The sequence below is a fragment of the Botryllus schlosseri genome, chromosome 10 (genome assembly GCF_051294905.1).
Source record: "Botryllus schlosseri isolate E-star chromosome 10, Bs_hap1, whole genome shotgun sequence".
In the NCBI taxonomy this organism is placed as follows: domain Eukaryota; kingdom Metazoa; phylum Chordata; class Ascidiacea; order Stolidobranchia; family Styelidae; genus Botryllus; species Botryllus schlosseri.
Genome location: NC_137245.1, coordinates 4,672,073 through 4,688,585, shown reverse-complemented (window position 1 = coordinate 4,688,585; position 16,513 = coordinate 4,672,073). Strand labels below are relative to the sequence as shown.

The 16,513-nt window shown below is 41.9% G+C and overlaps 1 long non-coding RNA gene across 1 annotated transcript; it reads right to left on the bottom strand.

Moving 5' to 3' along the window:
• Positions 1 to 2,412: 2,412 nt before the first annotated feature.
• On the bottom strand, positions 2,413 to 3,887 carry LOC145449211 (uncharacterized). Its single transcript, XR_013918177.1, has 2 exons — positions 3,692 to 3,887; positions 2,413 to 3,628 (listed from the first exon to the last, which is right to left on the bottom strand). It is a non-coding gene; the product is annotated as an uncharacterized LOC145449211 (long non-coding RNA).
• Positions 3,888 to 16,513: the final 12,626 nt, after the last annotated feature.

The following is a 16,513-nucleotide window of genomic DNA, read 5'->3' as shown; positions in this document are numbered from 1 at the left end:
AACCCTAGTGTACGCAGCCGTGATCAGGTTATGCCCAGTGGTAGAAAACAGGTTATTATATCAGGATCTTCTTCTAATGTAGGATTTACATTCTACTCACCATGTTTAAAGGCTGTAGCATCTGCATAATATTTTCATTATTGAAGGACATAGAAAAGACATTGAATTGAGTCGACACAAAATCCCCCTTTCTACGACCTGCCGAGATCTAATATCTACTATATCGGCTCGACTTTTCTACATCTTTGATCTGTACTGTGTTTACTGGGAAGTTCTACCCTTACGGATCAAATAAAAGCTTGTAATGTATGCCCATGCTCAATTCTCATTACTCACACTAAACCATAAAAGTGACCATAGAAGGTATCGACACCCGCCATCACCAGCGCCATGCATCTCTGGAGCCCTACGCAGCAAGCGGCTAAGGTAATCGATATCATAATAATCTGACATATTCAATGTAGACTTCTTAAACGTAGCCTACATATATCTATCAGCTGAAGGATATCGCACGAAAATTGGTAGGGATCAAAAAGATTCTATGGACCCAGTTCTACCCTTACAAGTCAAGGAAAGGCTGGTGTGTGCTCCCTTTTAGCGAAGCGCCTATAGAAAGTATCGACAGCGCCACGCGTCTCTGGAGCCCTACGCAACTAGCGGGCTAAGGCAATCGATATCGTAATAATGTGACATATCCAATGTAGACTATTTAGACGTAGCCTAAATATCTCTGTCAGTTAAAGGATAATGCGCGAAAATTGGTAGGGCCCTAATACATTCTGTGGACCCAGTTCTACCCTTAAAAGTCAAGGAAAGGCTGATAAGGCGTGCTCGCTTGTACCGAAGCGCATAGAAAAAGTATCAACAGCGCAGCGTTTCTCTGCGACGCGATTGCTCATTGCTATTGCCGCGACGTCAGCTGATCCCACTCTCGCCGCTCGGCCGCATCCTTGCTCTTGAGCTAGTCTCTCGTTTCGCCAGACAGCATTGTTGCGTCACACTGCCAATCTACTTAACAATGAATAATTTGGGGCTGATTGTGGGGGTTCCAGGGCCACGAGTGGAATAAAATTTATATTTTCGTAATCAGTGCAGAGTCAGCTTTCGATTGATACCCGACTCATCAAATTTAATGCTCGGCAAGCCGGTCAAAAATGACCGTTAAATTGCCTATAGCCAAATGGATATTGTGACGTGATACAATTTCATTGAACCGTGAGATTTACTTGTGTCGACACGATACAGGACACTATGGTTACGGCGTACATGAGTCTCTTCTGACCGCTCTCTCATTCGACATTTCATGCTGGTGACGTCATATTTTGTGGTACGATTGTTGATATACAATGTTCTTTCTCATTCTCTACTAGTTGATGACGATTACACCTGACGAGTGTCAGCCGAAAATATTCGGGTTTCATTTCAATATAAATATACTATTCAATTGTATATTGAAGTTCTGTACCTCCAAGAAGCTCTTTATATAAGTTTAAAGCATGCAAGACAAAACGTAATTGATGGATTTCTTAACGTTAAAATGTAATACTTCAATAGCCGCTAAAGATAATGAGACGTCTGTGGCCGATCAAAGTTGTCAGCAAGTTCTTTGAACTCTAGCTGCATTTCGGCGGTAGAAACCCTTAGTAAAGACTGCAAGTGAACATCAGTTAGATTGGAACGCAGCTCTGTCTGTGTAATGTTCAGTTCATGCTCGAATAATAATGTGTCGTAATTAAGCAAGTAGGAGTGGGAATTGCGGCAGACGGTTGCCGCGCGTCGCGCTGGTTTGATAACCACTGTCTAGCGCGTCTGCTAAGATGGTTGCCGATACCTGAGTGATGTTATTTCTGATCAGAAATGCATCTCCTGATATATATATATATATATATAAAGAATATACAACTGATATACTCGAAATGGTGTGATATCAGTCATGCTACGTTGAAAACATCAACTTCGTCAAAATAGGGTAATAGGGGTAGGCTATAGTTTGGAATCGGAATAGGAGGACACCTTTCTAATATTATAAAAGTTGGTTTACCGCAATTGGAAACAGCTTAAAAATGTCGTTAGTTTGAGTCGACTCCTAAATTACCATCTTAACGATTATTCTGTGACGTTGACTAAAAAAAATCATATATGCCGATTTTCAGTTCGCCGCCCTGTCTTAGCTACCAAAAGCTATAAAGGAGGACGAATTGCCAACGAGGACTTTTATGCGTTTTTGGAGGACATTAACGATTTCACATATCTTAACCCTACGTAATATTAATGGATAACGCAAATCCTATGTTTACGCAGGTATTGCACCTGATCTAGACCCTAAACACATTAGTATCGTCAAACTGAAACAATAACACTCACCAGCTAATGACTAATTAGCTACAATCGGACTTGGAGCGAGAGACAGGGTATGAGTAATTGAGTTTATATTTCATAACAAGTGTAGAATCAAAGTAATATAAAACTCACGAAGAACAAATAGCAATGAAAGGTATGAAAGTACGAATCGTTGTATTTTGTGTTTAACAAAATGATGACGTCGTTATAACAGTAACATCCAATGACTCGATGAATGCCGGACTTATATTCAAGTACGCTTGCGTATACAACATACACAAAGCCTTCTTGTTTTATTTTAATTTAGTTCAAACTACAATGCATTTTATGGGCGCAATATCTTCGTAGACGGCGATAACTGCATATCTGTATCAAAACCAAGGAGGGTAGTTTCAGAAAGCACGCCCGTACGCCGGCAACACGATGGACCACTCCACGTTTTTCGTGGACACAGACCATGTATTTTAAAAGTTGATAATGGCTATCATCGATTTAGCAATATTTGAACGCATCGTACTATGCAAAGGTTATGCTTCAGTACTATTACCCTAATAGTTATCTGTCGGTAATAGGAATAAATAAAACATTGAAGGGGGGAAGTTGTTGTGGTTGTTTGTAATATTATGGTGGTTTTCGACTGCAATGACCATTTACACCAGGTTGATGATATTTATTAGGATTCCGCAGCTGCGGGTTTGTAGCAAGGCTCTCTACGCCTTTTAATGCATCTCTTATGCGGATCATATGACGAGGAGGAACATACATAAACCCCCATCACTCGAAAGCGATTCAGCAGTCGAATTCGGTCGGACTCGAACCAGCAACTGCGCTATCTCGCCACCTGGAGGGGAAGTGTTTCAGCAATGTTGGGATGTCACGATTCCATCTACAGGCGGACAAAAATATGGCGTCGCACTATAAAGGTTAAAAAGCTCTCAAGGGGCTATGGCTCTTCAAAGGGAAGAATTCATGAAACAATAGCTTTCGAATATGGATGACCAGTGTACCAGTGGTTTGCGATGGTTTGAACTGCCATCTCAAGTTTAATACTAGAAATCCTAAAACGATGTTGAAATCATGTGTAGAATACTAGCCTACTCTGCAAGGAATCGTATAACTATAACTCTAAAAGAAGAATGTAACTTTGCACCGCTGACGGTAACAGCTCAGTGCAACAGAGCGTATTTTGAAACGTATACAGCAGTGTGTTATTTTGCTATAAATCTCCCATCTTGCTTGATTAACGACAATCCTCATCCGGATTGTAAACTTGCCATGTCGATTTCATCTAAACGTGACAAAATCGCGTTAGCTCTACCTGTATCATAATACTGTAATCAAGGACAGTCACCTTTTTTCACTCTGATCGTACTTTGGGAAGGTGCTGTTGATGGAAGGGTTCCGCCCGTGTCGTATGTCGACGAAGTTGCTGGACAAGGATATCGGTATTCAAGGGGGATGTGAAAAATATATAATAGTTCTACTGATCAATGATCCGAAATACGCTGGTTATTAAGTATGTTAGGTTTGCTCAAAAATTACTTTTTGTTTCAGATATCACTGGCTATATCTGATAAAATTGTTGGGTTGCGTGAATATATTTGACGCATTTGGAGAAGTTATAGGAGTACCACATCTAAATCCTAGTATTTGCTACCGTAAATAGGCTACTATATTTTTTCAAATCCAATAACTTCAATTCCACGGGTTGTATTGAGCCAAATTTCTTCTGCATCGTTTTTATGCAGTGGCCAATAAAATTTGAAAAAAAGTTTTATTTTTTAAACAAATCCATATTTTACCCTTACAACAGCACACCTACGGGTTGAAAGGGAAAATTAAGTACTTGGCGGGCCGGATAGTTGAATCGATACAATATTCGCCCATCTATCCACATATATAAGGAATATATCGTATTTAATGAATGTATTTTAACGACAATAATGTCACTTCAAAGCCATTTCTCGCCGATAGTGACGGAGATAATGTGGATTTGAGAATAACATTGTCATACAGGCGCCACCATGTCTGCTTCTATCTGATCAATCAACACAGGGTGCAAGCCTTAATTAAAATTTCAAGACGTTCGATAAGCCCGGTACCCCAAATTTATCAAGATATCAATTCCTTAGGGTTGAGTAGGTGACGAAATAACTTCAACTGTGTGGCCTAGTTAATCTCGATATTGGATTCATGCGACCCGCGTCCTCTACGAAATTTGCAAAGTGGCAAAGTGGCAAAGTTGGCGGTTACGGAATCAAAAATAAGAAATACCAGCGTGGCGTGAATGACCATTGTAGTCTCACAAACACCATGATTACCCCCAAACGACATTAGGGTTGAGTACATTGTAAATGGCGATAAACGCAAGTCTTCTCGCTTCGACGAACTTACGCGTAAGCTCCAATCTCGCACGCTGCTGCACGCACACGTATTAGTAGTAATATAGATGTGCGGAATCCCCCCATTCGCGATTTATAAAGAACAAACAAACATTATCAATATAATAAACAGTGTAAGAATGAGCTCATTCTCATTTTTGCAGCAATACTTTTATGACCCTGTGTGCGGCAATAAAAAAGGGGGAATAATCAACGATAGAGAGAAAACGAACAAAGAATCTGGATTGACCTTTGTACTCAGACATGAGACTGGAGTACTTCTACTTGTACTTTTCCACTCGCCTCCTGATTATAATACATTGTAATTTTACTGTATTTTTCCACGATTCACAGCTGACTTCGGTCGTACACGACGGTGATCATAGTTGCCTGCCCTGACCTGTTGTTCCGTGGTCCAATTTCGTGGCTTGGGAACAATAACCCGTAAAACTGGTTGACTTGTTGTTCCGCGGTTGATTCATTTTCGTGTACGGTGGGTCATAGGAATAATTGCCGGTCGTGACGTCAGTATAGTTTTCTTCTGATCCATGAGATCCTGGTGCGTGTTTTAGGTGTCTATACGTTCGGCTGTGCATAGTGACGCATGTAGTCTGTTCCATACTGTCGTACTTGCTCTTGCTTTGTTGTCGACTTAAATAGTAAGGAGAAATGTTCTGGTTATAAATATGTGTGTCATTTTGAGTCATATCGAGAACCAGAATGTCGTGTATTAGAAATAGGTATTAGGCGCCCCCCGACATAGATTAACTTAAATAAAGTAACATTTAGAATATAATAAGTAATTAAATAGCTCATTCTCAATTTGACTCGCATCAACGTGTTAATTTCCGGTATTGTAGTAATTGGTGCAAGCAACAACTACTGTTCCACACCTTTACCGCTTTCTAGCGTCTTAGGACAGACAGTCCCAACCAAACAATGTGATGGGTTCTTTTACTGCTTCACGTCTGGTCAAGCGTAATCATGCCGGTGTCTGTAAATGATATATAATTTACCGCGGCATATTATTTTTGTATGCTGTACATGATATACAACTTGAATCGATCAGTTGTCGAACTCATGCTTTATCGGTATGTACGATCGATCGCGAGCTCACCACGCACTTGTCGTTCGAGAGCGACTCATTTCGCTATAGGCAATCAGTTGTGTTCGCGTGTATCGTAACATATCCTCAACACTTGTTATGCGAACACCGCCGAGCATATTTGCAGCATCATACTACGGATATATTGACTCGACAGAGCGTTACTATAGAAATTAAACATGGAATGGCAACGATCAATTTTGCAGCTTCGCCGGGACTGGAATGAAAAATTGTTTTGCGTAAGCGACCGTAGGATTTCTGGCAATCCAAAAGCTATCTTCCCGAGCGCAGAAATTATTGAATCTGGTCTCGATCGAAAGCTACTGTTGCACCGATTCCGAAAATATAAATTAAAATATTGATCGTGTGCTGATCCACCTAGAATATGTCCCCCAAGTCTGAAATATCGGCATTGTTTAGAACAATCGGGTAACCGCAACACAATAGCCATAACAATGACCCGTTGGGATCAGTGGGTTGACCTTATTTGGCTGAAACGCGCTCGGTGGTGCAATAATGGCAATGAATTGTGTCAGATCATACGTTATGCGATCTATAGCCTGAGGTGAGGTGTAAAGTAGAGTGGGAGATTTCAAAATCGGAATCCACTGCGACTATAGGGCTGCAAAATCAAAGTCCAAAAAATCCGACTGGCACGTAAAGTACTGGTTTCTCCATATATTAGGCTGGGTAAAATGTAACATAAATCCAACTCTCAAAGACACTGCTGTAAGGGGAGTGTCGTTGTACATTAATTTGCGTACAGCGAAACTTTGTATGCGGTGGTGCAATAATGAGGATGAATTGTGCCAGATCACATGATGCAATCTAGCCTTCTTTCGGTGAGGTGTAAAGATGAGCGGGGAGATTTCGAAATCTGACTCCACCCCGACTCGGGTTGCTAAATCAAAGTCCAAAAAATCCAGCTGGCTCGTAAAGTCCTGTTATTTCCACATGTTGTGAGGGTAAAATATAGCATAAATCCGACTCTCAAGTCCATTTGGCTGCATCCAGTCCGGCGATAGCTCGCTTCACCGTCGATCAGCTGACTGGCCTTATTTTTCTCGGTTTCGGTGCCAGGGCTGGATACGGTCAAGTGACCACCCAGGCACGATAGTTCTACTATCTTTACACGATATGGAGATGACGCTGCATATTCATTTGCGTACAGCGAAACCTTGTATCGAACCATTGTCGGAATTATGTTCAACTATACAGGTGTTATTAGTGCAATCAGGTTTAGCACCACAAGAAGTATATTAGTAAAGTCCTATCCACCACAAAACGATAATACCTATACCCTACCAACAAAACAGACAAACAGACTTGTCGCTTGAATACTTGTAATTTCATTGTGGTCAGATGTACGCAAATCAGCTGTGATCAATCGAGCGTGACACAATCGATGTCAGTCATCAACCCGCCTGTTTGACAAAACTCGCGTTTTCGGGTTGACAGCAACACAATGCGATCCATTTGATGTCCCCGTCGACCCTCCTATTTAATAGAGTTACCATACGGCCTCATTCAAGGGAGCATATGTCCTCCTTTTCCCAGATATGTCACCCCTTCGCCCAAATGTACTCTCTTTCAGTCAGTTTGTCCTCCTTGTTAGCTTAACATACCCAAAAAACACCACGAGTAACGTAAAATGAGGGCCTAGATTACAAAAGTCGGGTACGTGGCCAAATAGGGAAAATGACGCTATGATGGTATTGTGCAGGCTATTACGTGGATACGGGGGCCTGTGTAAACACGTGAATAGTAAATGCGCCCCAAACTACCGTGAAAAAGATCGAGCGCACTCGACATGTCGGGCCCACCTCAGTACAGCCAAATGATCCAATGTCGTAGCTAGAATAGCCTGGGTGGTGGTACATCATTCTCACAAGATGCACTTTGGAATGCGTGTGAAATCGACATCGCCCGTTACTCGACTGAAGCAAGTCGCCACTGGAATCCCTCTCTGTGTATACACAACGTAGGCCTACTAGGTACTGCAGATCCAGACGAAACTACGCATTCTAGCGAGGTTATCGAGATAGCTGGAGTGATTTACAACACATGCTACATTTACTTCAAATGGAAGGCCAAAATGTATAGCTTTTGAAGTACTCAAGTAGAAGTAGTTTTAAAGAAATGTCAGTATCGTGAAATCGCTTTCTATCCTAATGATAAAGAGTAGGCCCCCATAAAACTGTCGAGCCAAAATACAGTTTCGAAGCGACCCGGTAATTTGTAAATCTTATTTATGGGTTGCACGGTGTGTTCATTGATTAGAGAGAAGCAGACACGGCGGTGCCTGTATAACGAGGCTGTTCTCAAATCCACATTGTCTTCGTTATTATCGGGGGGATATGGCTTTACAGTGACATTGAGGTAGTTAAAATATATTGGTTAAACACGATTTATTCCTCATATATGGGGATCAATGGGTGAATAATGTATCGATTCTGCAATTCGGCCCGCCAAGTACTTAATTTTCTCCGGCCCGCCGACCGAAGGAGTTGCCCGCTCCCTTGTATAACACATATGTAAATGGTACAATAGCGACAGCTAACGGTTGTTAATCATCCATAAATATACAGCTAACCGGTAATACAGCCCTCAAGGATAAACTAGGAATATCTGTGTGAGTCGCCTCGATTGACCCATGAGGCAAGTTTAGACACGAAAGTACTTTGAGGTGTGATATAATCCCAGTAATTGTACTGTATTTTTCCACGCACACGTACCACAATCGAAAACGAGGTTCGTCCGTCTGATTCCCAGCGTTTGCCTCGAAGTAAAGTATCGGGTATAAGTGACCATGGATCTACGCCAAGTCTGTCCACCACTTTTGAGTAGATATTTGGAAAGACCGGCTCATGATCACCTCCATACAAGGCCTAATAGTTCTGCGTACAGCGAAACTTTGTAGCGACCTATGTGCGGGCTGTGCATGTGTTGTTAGTGCAATCGTGTTTATCCCCACAGGAACGTAATCATTTGAGGATGAATAAAATCTTACCCACAACGATACCAACTTTAAACCCCTCAACGACTCCAACGGTATGTATTTATGTAGATTTCATATTTTTATGAAAAAGCTAATCGACCACAAGATACTGTTACGTACCATCTCTTTCGGTAGGGTTTGTTAGTATTGTAAAATGATGATCGGGAGCTACGGTCTTTTACACTAGGTCTAAAAGGGTAGGGGTATTCGTTAGTGATACACCCGTCTGACGGTGGGGTATTCGACAAAATCACTCTGTTTTTACTACGGAAACCATGATCATACCTACGGGCTCTCATCACCTGTCGTACGAATGCTTGTAATATCGGTGTGATGTACTCAAAACAGCTGTGATCACTCGAGTGTGACGCGATCGAAGTCAGTCCTATCAGCTGTCCGAGGAAACTCGTATACTCAGTAAGAGAGAGAGAGAGAGAGTCTTTATTTTCATCCAACCAAAATACATAACACACGGCAGTGATGGTGGTACAGAAAATATGCTTGCACAGTATTCGGTATTAGATAGGATTGATCGATAAGACCGTGAAGGTCATCTAGTCTGATCACACCAGCATCAAACAGGTACACTTGACTCTAAACAGTCTGGCTGTAAAGGGTGACGGCAATGCGATATATTTGATGTCCCCATCGATTCTCATACTAATGGGGTTGGCATACGTCCTCCTTCTCCAGGAAAATATCCTCACATAAATTGACTCCTTTTTGTGAATTTATCTTCTGTTTTAGCTTAAAATACCCAAAAAGACCGTGAATAACGCGAAATAGGGACCTACGAGAAGCGGGTAGGGTCTATCTTGTTGTTTTCGCATAATCCTGTTATTCAAATGTAGGATTTTGGTGTAGGTCTGATTTATAACTTTTGTAAAAGTGAGGTAAACTCATTGCAAAACTACTTTCTGCTTTTAAAGTCAAACGTGCAAAGAGTAAGTAATTTCACCTGAAACGGTTGAGGAGTAAGTTACAACGACTTGGGTATATAGCACAAGTACCGAGTACTCGAATCAGTAGCGTCTTTTAACACCATTACTCAATCCAAGTCCACAACATACCTAAAAACGGGGTATTGTTTTGTGTATTTCAGTGAAGCAAATTCAATTTAAATCTCAAACCACTTTATCCTGTGCCCGACCTCATTAAAAGTCGGTCAAAACATGATCACCACCTGCGTAATCAATCCGCTGTGTGTAAAATGGTATACCATGTTGGTGTCGATCGTATATTAATTTTGCGTGCGATTTGCGTCGATCTGCTGTCGAACAGATATACTTTTGCCTATACCCTTGAAGTATACAGTATTACCGAGTTGTCTATATTACGGCTCTGTGGTTAGACAATACAGATTAGAGACGCCCCGGACTGATCAATATAGTCGGATACTCCCAATCTGCTCAGTCGTGGTTCTTGACCCTCCAAGACCTCTGTTAGCATCAGTCTATCTCATTGTTTGTAGTGCCAATTTCAAACGTCGTAATAGCGATCACTCGGTCATGTGTAGAATATAGAAATTGACGCCTGTCCTATTTGCACGACCTCGTGGCTTTGGTAAACTTACTAAAGCGGAAAGTCACTGCCAAGTTGAACATTGACTGATCGTTCTCTTGTTAGCGTCGATATTCGTTCGTACGTTCTGTCATGCCTTAGAATTTTTGTTATCATCGAGAGTGGTCATAAATAGACAGGGGGACAAATTTGATGCGTTCAACGCAATACGCGTTTGTCACATCTCAGTCCGGACCGTAACCGATCGTTTACCGCACCTACGATAAGCGTCGCTTTTTACTCATAGGTAAGCCGATGATCTGTGAAAACACAGGCGCTAACGTGCGATTTCGTTATTCCTTCAACGTCACATGACCGCCTATGAGGGCTTTTTGGGTGCCCACCAATACAGTGTTGAAACGTGATCCATAGGGCCCCCACTGCGTGCTATACGCCTCAATAAATGTGTTTACTCGAGTTTACACCTGGTGTGGAGCAGTGAAGCGGGTGCAGAAAGTAAATTAGACAACACAAACCAGTTGACTACATCGATTAATATACGAGGGCTCATCAATTTTGTCAGGTGACTTTTGAATGGGTGTTATTTTTGCCATATAAACCCCCACTCTGTTTGTAGTTTGAAATAGTAACGTAATTAGTGGTTTTTCCGTTGGGTTAAACGCACTTTTGAACACGAAGTATATTGGCAAAATCTTATCCATCACACAACGATAACAACTTAACTGTCAGCAAACCCAACGGGCATCACTCGAATGCTTGTAATTTCGATGCGGTGTGATGTACACAAACCAGCTGTGATCAATCGAATGTGACACAAATGGTGTCAGTCGTCAATCTCCTGTTTGACTAAACTCGCATATTCGAGCGGGTTGACAGCAATGCGATATATTTGATGTTCACATCGATCCTTATATTTATAGAGCTACCAAAGTCCTCCTCCTTTTCCCAAATATGTACAGCCTTCGCCCAAATGTCTTCCTTTTTTGTAAATTTTTCCTTATTTTCAGCTTAAAATAACAAAAAACACCACGAATAACGCGAAATGTAGGTCTGGTCGATTTCGGTGAGTGACCTTTCATTTAGCTAACTCGCACAACACAAGTAATTGACGGGTATTTCGGTAGTCAAGTCAGAAGAAATGACATTGTTTACTAGTCAATCTAATGAAATTAGCGGTATAAATATAAAAAAACGTCTTCCCCAATCGTAACTTGATACCTGTGAAAAACGTGTACCGCAAAACACCCCCCAACAAAACATACTTGCGACAAATATCATTCTATGGACGTATTGACTCGGCGGAGTGCTTCCGTGAGAGAAATTCTGTTTGACCCCCTCGACCTAGCCTTGGATTTACCGTTCGAAAAACTCCACCGGAAGAAGCTATTATCGAGTGTCGCAATCAACGTCAGCCACGCTCCATCAATCTGTTGCTTTTACAAAACTTGTACGTATACGCCAGAGATGAGCATTGATTAGGATTTGGAAAAAAAAAGTATTTTTTGCTGAATTAGGTTTGCATTAGATTTTGAGATTGATTTACTATATCATACAGGCTACAACTGCCGAGCCCCGTCGTGACGAAATCGGATTAATCAGTTGTGGAACGATAAGTTAGGGCTAGCCGCTTATACCCCTAGTTTATTCTTGAAAGCTCTATAGATTACTGGTTAGCTGTATTGTTGTGGACGACTGACAACACAGTTGTCGCTATTGTACGATTTACACTTTCTGTTATACATTCTTCGTTACCACCGCGAACTAGGAGATCAATCACGACGACGGGCAACTAGTCCCAATTGGCGGAATACTGTTTGATTCATTTGTATAATCAGGTTTAGCACCACAAGAAGTATATTAGTAGTTTATGATTGAATACAATCTTATCCATCAAACAACAAACAAATAACATCCATTCAAAAGTCACTTGACGAAATTTATCAACCCCCGTATATTAATCGATGTAGTCAACTGGCTTGTTTCGTCTAATTTACTTTCTGCACCCACTTCACTGCTCCACACCAGGTGTAAACTCGAGTAAACACATTTATTGAGGCGTATAGCACGCAGTGGGGGCCCTATGGATCACGTTTCAACACTGTATTGGTGGGCACCCAAAAAGCCCTCATAGGCGGTCATGTGACGTTGAAGGAATAACGAAATCGCACGTTAGCGCCTGTGTTTTCACAGATCATCGGCTTACCTATGAGTAAAAAGCGACGCTTATCGTAGGTGCGGTAAACGATCGGTTACGGTCCGGACTGAGATGTGACAAACGCGTATTGCGTTGAACGCATCAAATTTGTCCCCCTGTCTATTTATGACCACTCTCGATGATAACAAAAATTCTAAGGCATGACAGAACGTACGAACGAATATCGACGCTAACAAGAGAACGATCAGTCAATGTTTAACTTGGCAGTGACTTTCCGCTTTAGTAAGTTTACCAAAGCCACGAGGTCGTGCAAATAGGACAGGCGTCAATTTCTATATTCTACACATGACCGAGTGATCGCTATTACGACGTTTGAAATTGGCACTACAAACAATGAGATAGACTGATGCTAACAGAGGTCTTGGAGGGTCAAGAACCACGACTGAGCAGATTGGGAGTATCCGACTATATTGATCAGTCCGGGGCGTCTCTAATCTGTATTGTCTAACCACAGAGCCGTAATATAGACAACTCGGTAATACTGTATACTTCAAGGGTATAGGCAAAAGTATATCTGTTCGACAGCAGATCGACGCAAATCGCACGCAAAATTAATATACGATCGACACCAACATGGTATACCATTTTACACACAGCGGATTGATTACGCAGGTGGTGATCATGTTTTGACCGACTTTTAATGAGGTCGGGCACAGGATAAAGTGGTTTGAGATTTAAATTGAATTTGCTTCACTGAAATACACAAAACAATACCCCGTTTTTAGGTATGTTGTGGACTTGGATTGAGTAATGGTGTTAAAAGACGCTACTGATTCGAGTACTCGGTACTTGTGCTATATACCCAAGTCGTTGTAACTTACTCCTCAACCGTTTCAGGTGAAATTACTTACTCTTTGCACGTTTGACTTTAAAAGCAGAAAGTAGTTTTGCAATGAGTTTACCTCACTTTTACAAAAGTTATAAATCAGACCTACACCAAAATCCTACATTTGAATAACAGGATTATGCGAAAACAACAAGATAGACCCTACCCGCTTCTCGTAGGTCCCTATTTCGCGTTATTCACGGTCTTTTTGGGTATTTTAAGCTAAAACAGGAGATAAATTCACAAAAAGGAGTCAATTTATGTGAGGATATTTTCCTGGAGAAGGAGGACGTATGCCAACCCCATTAGTATGAGAATCGATAGGGACATCAAATATATCGCATTGCCGTCACCCTTTACAGCCAGACTGTTTAGAGTCAAGTGTACCTGTTTGATGCTGGTGTGATCAGACTAGATGACCTTCACGGTCTTATCGATCAATCCTATCTAATACCGAATACTGTGCAAGCATATTTTCTGTACCACCATCACTGCCGTGTGTTATGTATTTTGGTTGGATGAAAATAAAGACTCTCTCTCTCTCTCTCTTACTGAGTATACGAGTTTCCTCGGACAGCTGATAGGACTGACTTCGATCGCGTCACACTCGAGTGATCACAGCTGTTTTGAGTACATCACACCGATATTACAAGCATTCGTACGACAGGTGATGAGAGCCCGTAGGTATGATCATGGTTTCCGTAGTAAAAACAGAGTGATTTTGTCGAATACCCCACCGTCAGACGGGTGTATCACTAACGAATACCCCTACCCTTTTAGACCTAGTGTAAAAGACCGTAGCTCCCGATCATCATTTTACAATACTAACAAACCCTACCGAAAGAGATGGTACGTAACAGTATCTTGTGGTCGATTAGCTTTTTCATAAAAATATGAAATCTACATAAATACATACCGTTGGAGTCGTTGAGGGGTTTAAAGTTGGTATCGTTGTGGGTAAGATTTTATTCATCCTCAAATGATTACGTTCCTGTGGGGATAAACACGATTGCACTAACAACACATGCACAGCCCGCACATAGGTCGCTACAAAGTTTCGCTGTACGCAGAACTATTAGGCCTTGTATGGAGGTGATCATGAGCCGGTCTTTCCAAATATCTACTCAAAAGTGGTGGACAGACTTGGCGTAGATCCATGGTCACTTATACCCGATACTTTACTTCGAGGCAAACGCTGGGAATCAGACGGACGAACCTCGTTTTCGATTGTGGTACGTGTGCGTGGAAAAATACAGTACAATTACTGGGATTATATCACACCTCAAAGTACTTTCGTGTCTAAACTTGCCTCATGGGTCAATCGAGGCGACTCACACAGATATTCCTAGTTTATCCTTGAGGGCTGTATTACCGGTTAGCTGTATATTTATGGATGATTAACAACCGTTAGCTGTCGCTATTGTACCATTTACATATGTGTTATACAAGGGAGCGGGCAACTCCTTCGGTCGGCGGGCCGGAGAAAATTAAGTACTTGGCGGGCCGAATTGCAGAATCGATACATTATTCACCCATTGATCCCCATATATGAGGAATAAATCGTGTTTAACCAATATATTTTAACTACCTCAATGTCACTGTAAAGCCATATCCCCCCGATAATAACGAAGACAATGTGGATTTGAGAACAGCCTCGTTATACAGGCACCGCCGTGTCTGCTTCTCTCTAATCAATGAACACACCGTGCAACCCATAAATAAGATTTACAAATTACCGGGTCGCTTCGAAACTGTATTTTGGCTCGACAGTTTTATGGGGGCCTACTCTTTATCATTAGGATAGAAAGCGATTTCACGATACTGACATTTCTTTAAAACTACTTCTACTTGAGTACTTCAAAAGCTATACATTTTGGCCTTCCATTTGAAGTAAATGTAGCATGTGTTGTAAATCACTCCAGCTATCTCGATAACCTCGCTAGAATGCGTAGTTTCGTCTGGATCTGCAGTACCTAGTAGGCCTACGTTGTGTATACACAGAGAGGGATTGCAGTGGCGACTTGCTTCAGTCGAGTAACGGGCGATGTCGATTTCACACGCATTCCAAAGTGCATCTTGTGAGAATGATGTACCACCACCCAGGCTATTCTAGCTACGACATTGGATCATTTGGCTGTACTGAGGTGGGCCCGACATGTCGAGTGCGCTCGATCTTTTTCACGGTAGTTTGGGGCGCATTTACTATTCACGTGTTTACACAGGCCCCCGTATCCACGTAATAGCCTGCACAATACCATCATAGCGTCATTTTCCCTATTTGGCCACGTACCCGACTTTTGTAATCTAGGCCCTCATTTTACGTTACTCGTGGTGTTTTTTGGGTATGTTAAGCTAACAAGGAGGACAAACTGACTGAAAGAGAGTACATTTGGGCGAAGGGGTGACATATCTGGGAAAAGGAGGACATATGCTCCCTTGAATGAGGCCGTATGGTAACTCTATTAAATAGGAGGGTCGACGGGGACATCAAATGGATCGCATTGTGTTGCTGTCAACCCGAAAACGCGAGTTTTGTCAAACAGGCGGGTTGATGACTGACATCGATTGTGTCACGCTCGATTGATCACAGCTGATTTGCGTACATCTGACCACAATGAAATTACAAGTATTCAAGCGACAAGTCTGTTTGTCTGTTTTGTTGGTAGGGTATAGGTATTATCGTTTTGTGGTGGATAGGACTTTACTAATATACTTCTTGTGGTGCTAAACCTGATTGCACTAATAACACCTGTATAGTTGAACATAATTCCGACAATGGTTCGATACAAGGTTTCGCTGTACGCAAATGAATATGCAGCGTCATCTCCATATCGTGTAAAGATAGTAGAACTATCGTGCCTGGGTGGTCACTTGACCGTATCCAGCCCTGGCACCGAAACCGAGAAAAATAAGGCCAGTCAGCTGATCGACGGTGAAGCGAGCTATCGCCGGACTGGATGCAGCCAAATGGACTTGAGAGTCGGATTTATGCTATATTTTACCCTCACAACATGTGGAAATAACAGGACTTTACGAGCCAGCTGGATTTTTTGGACTTTGATTTAGCAACCCGAGTCGGGGTGGAGTCAGATTTCGAAATCTCCCCGCTCATCTTTACACCTCACCG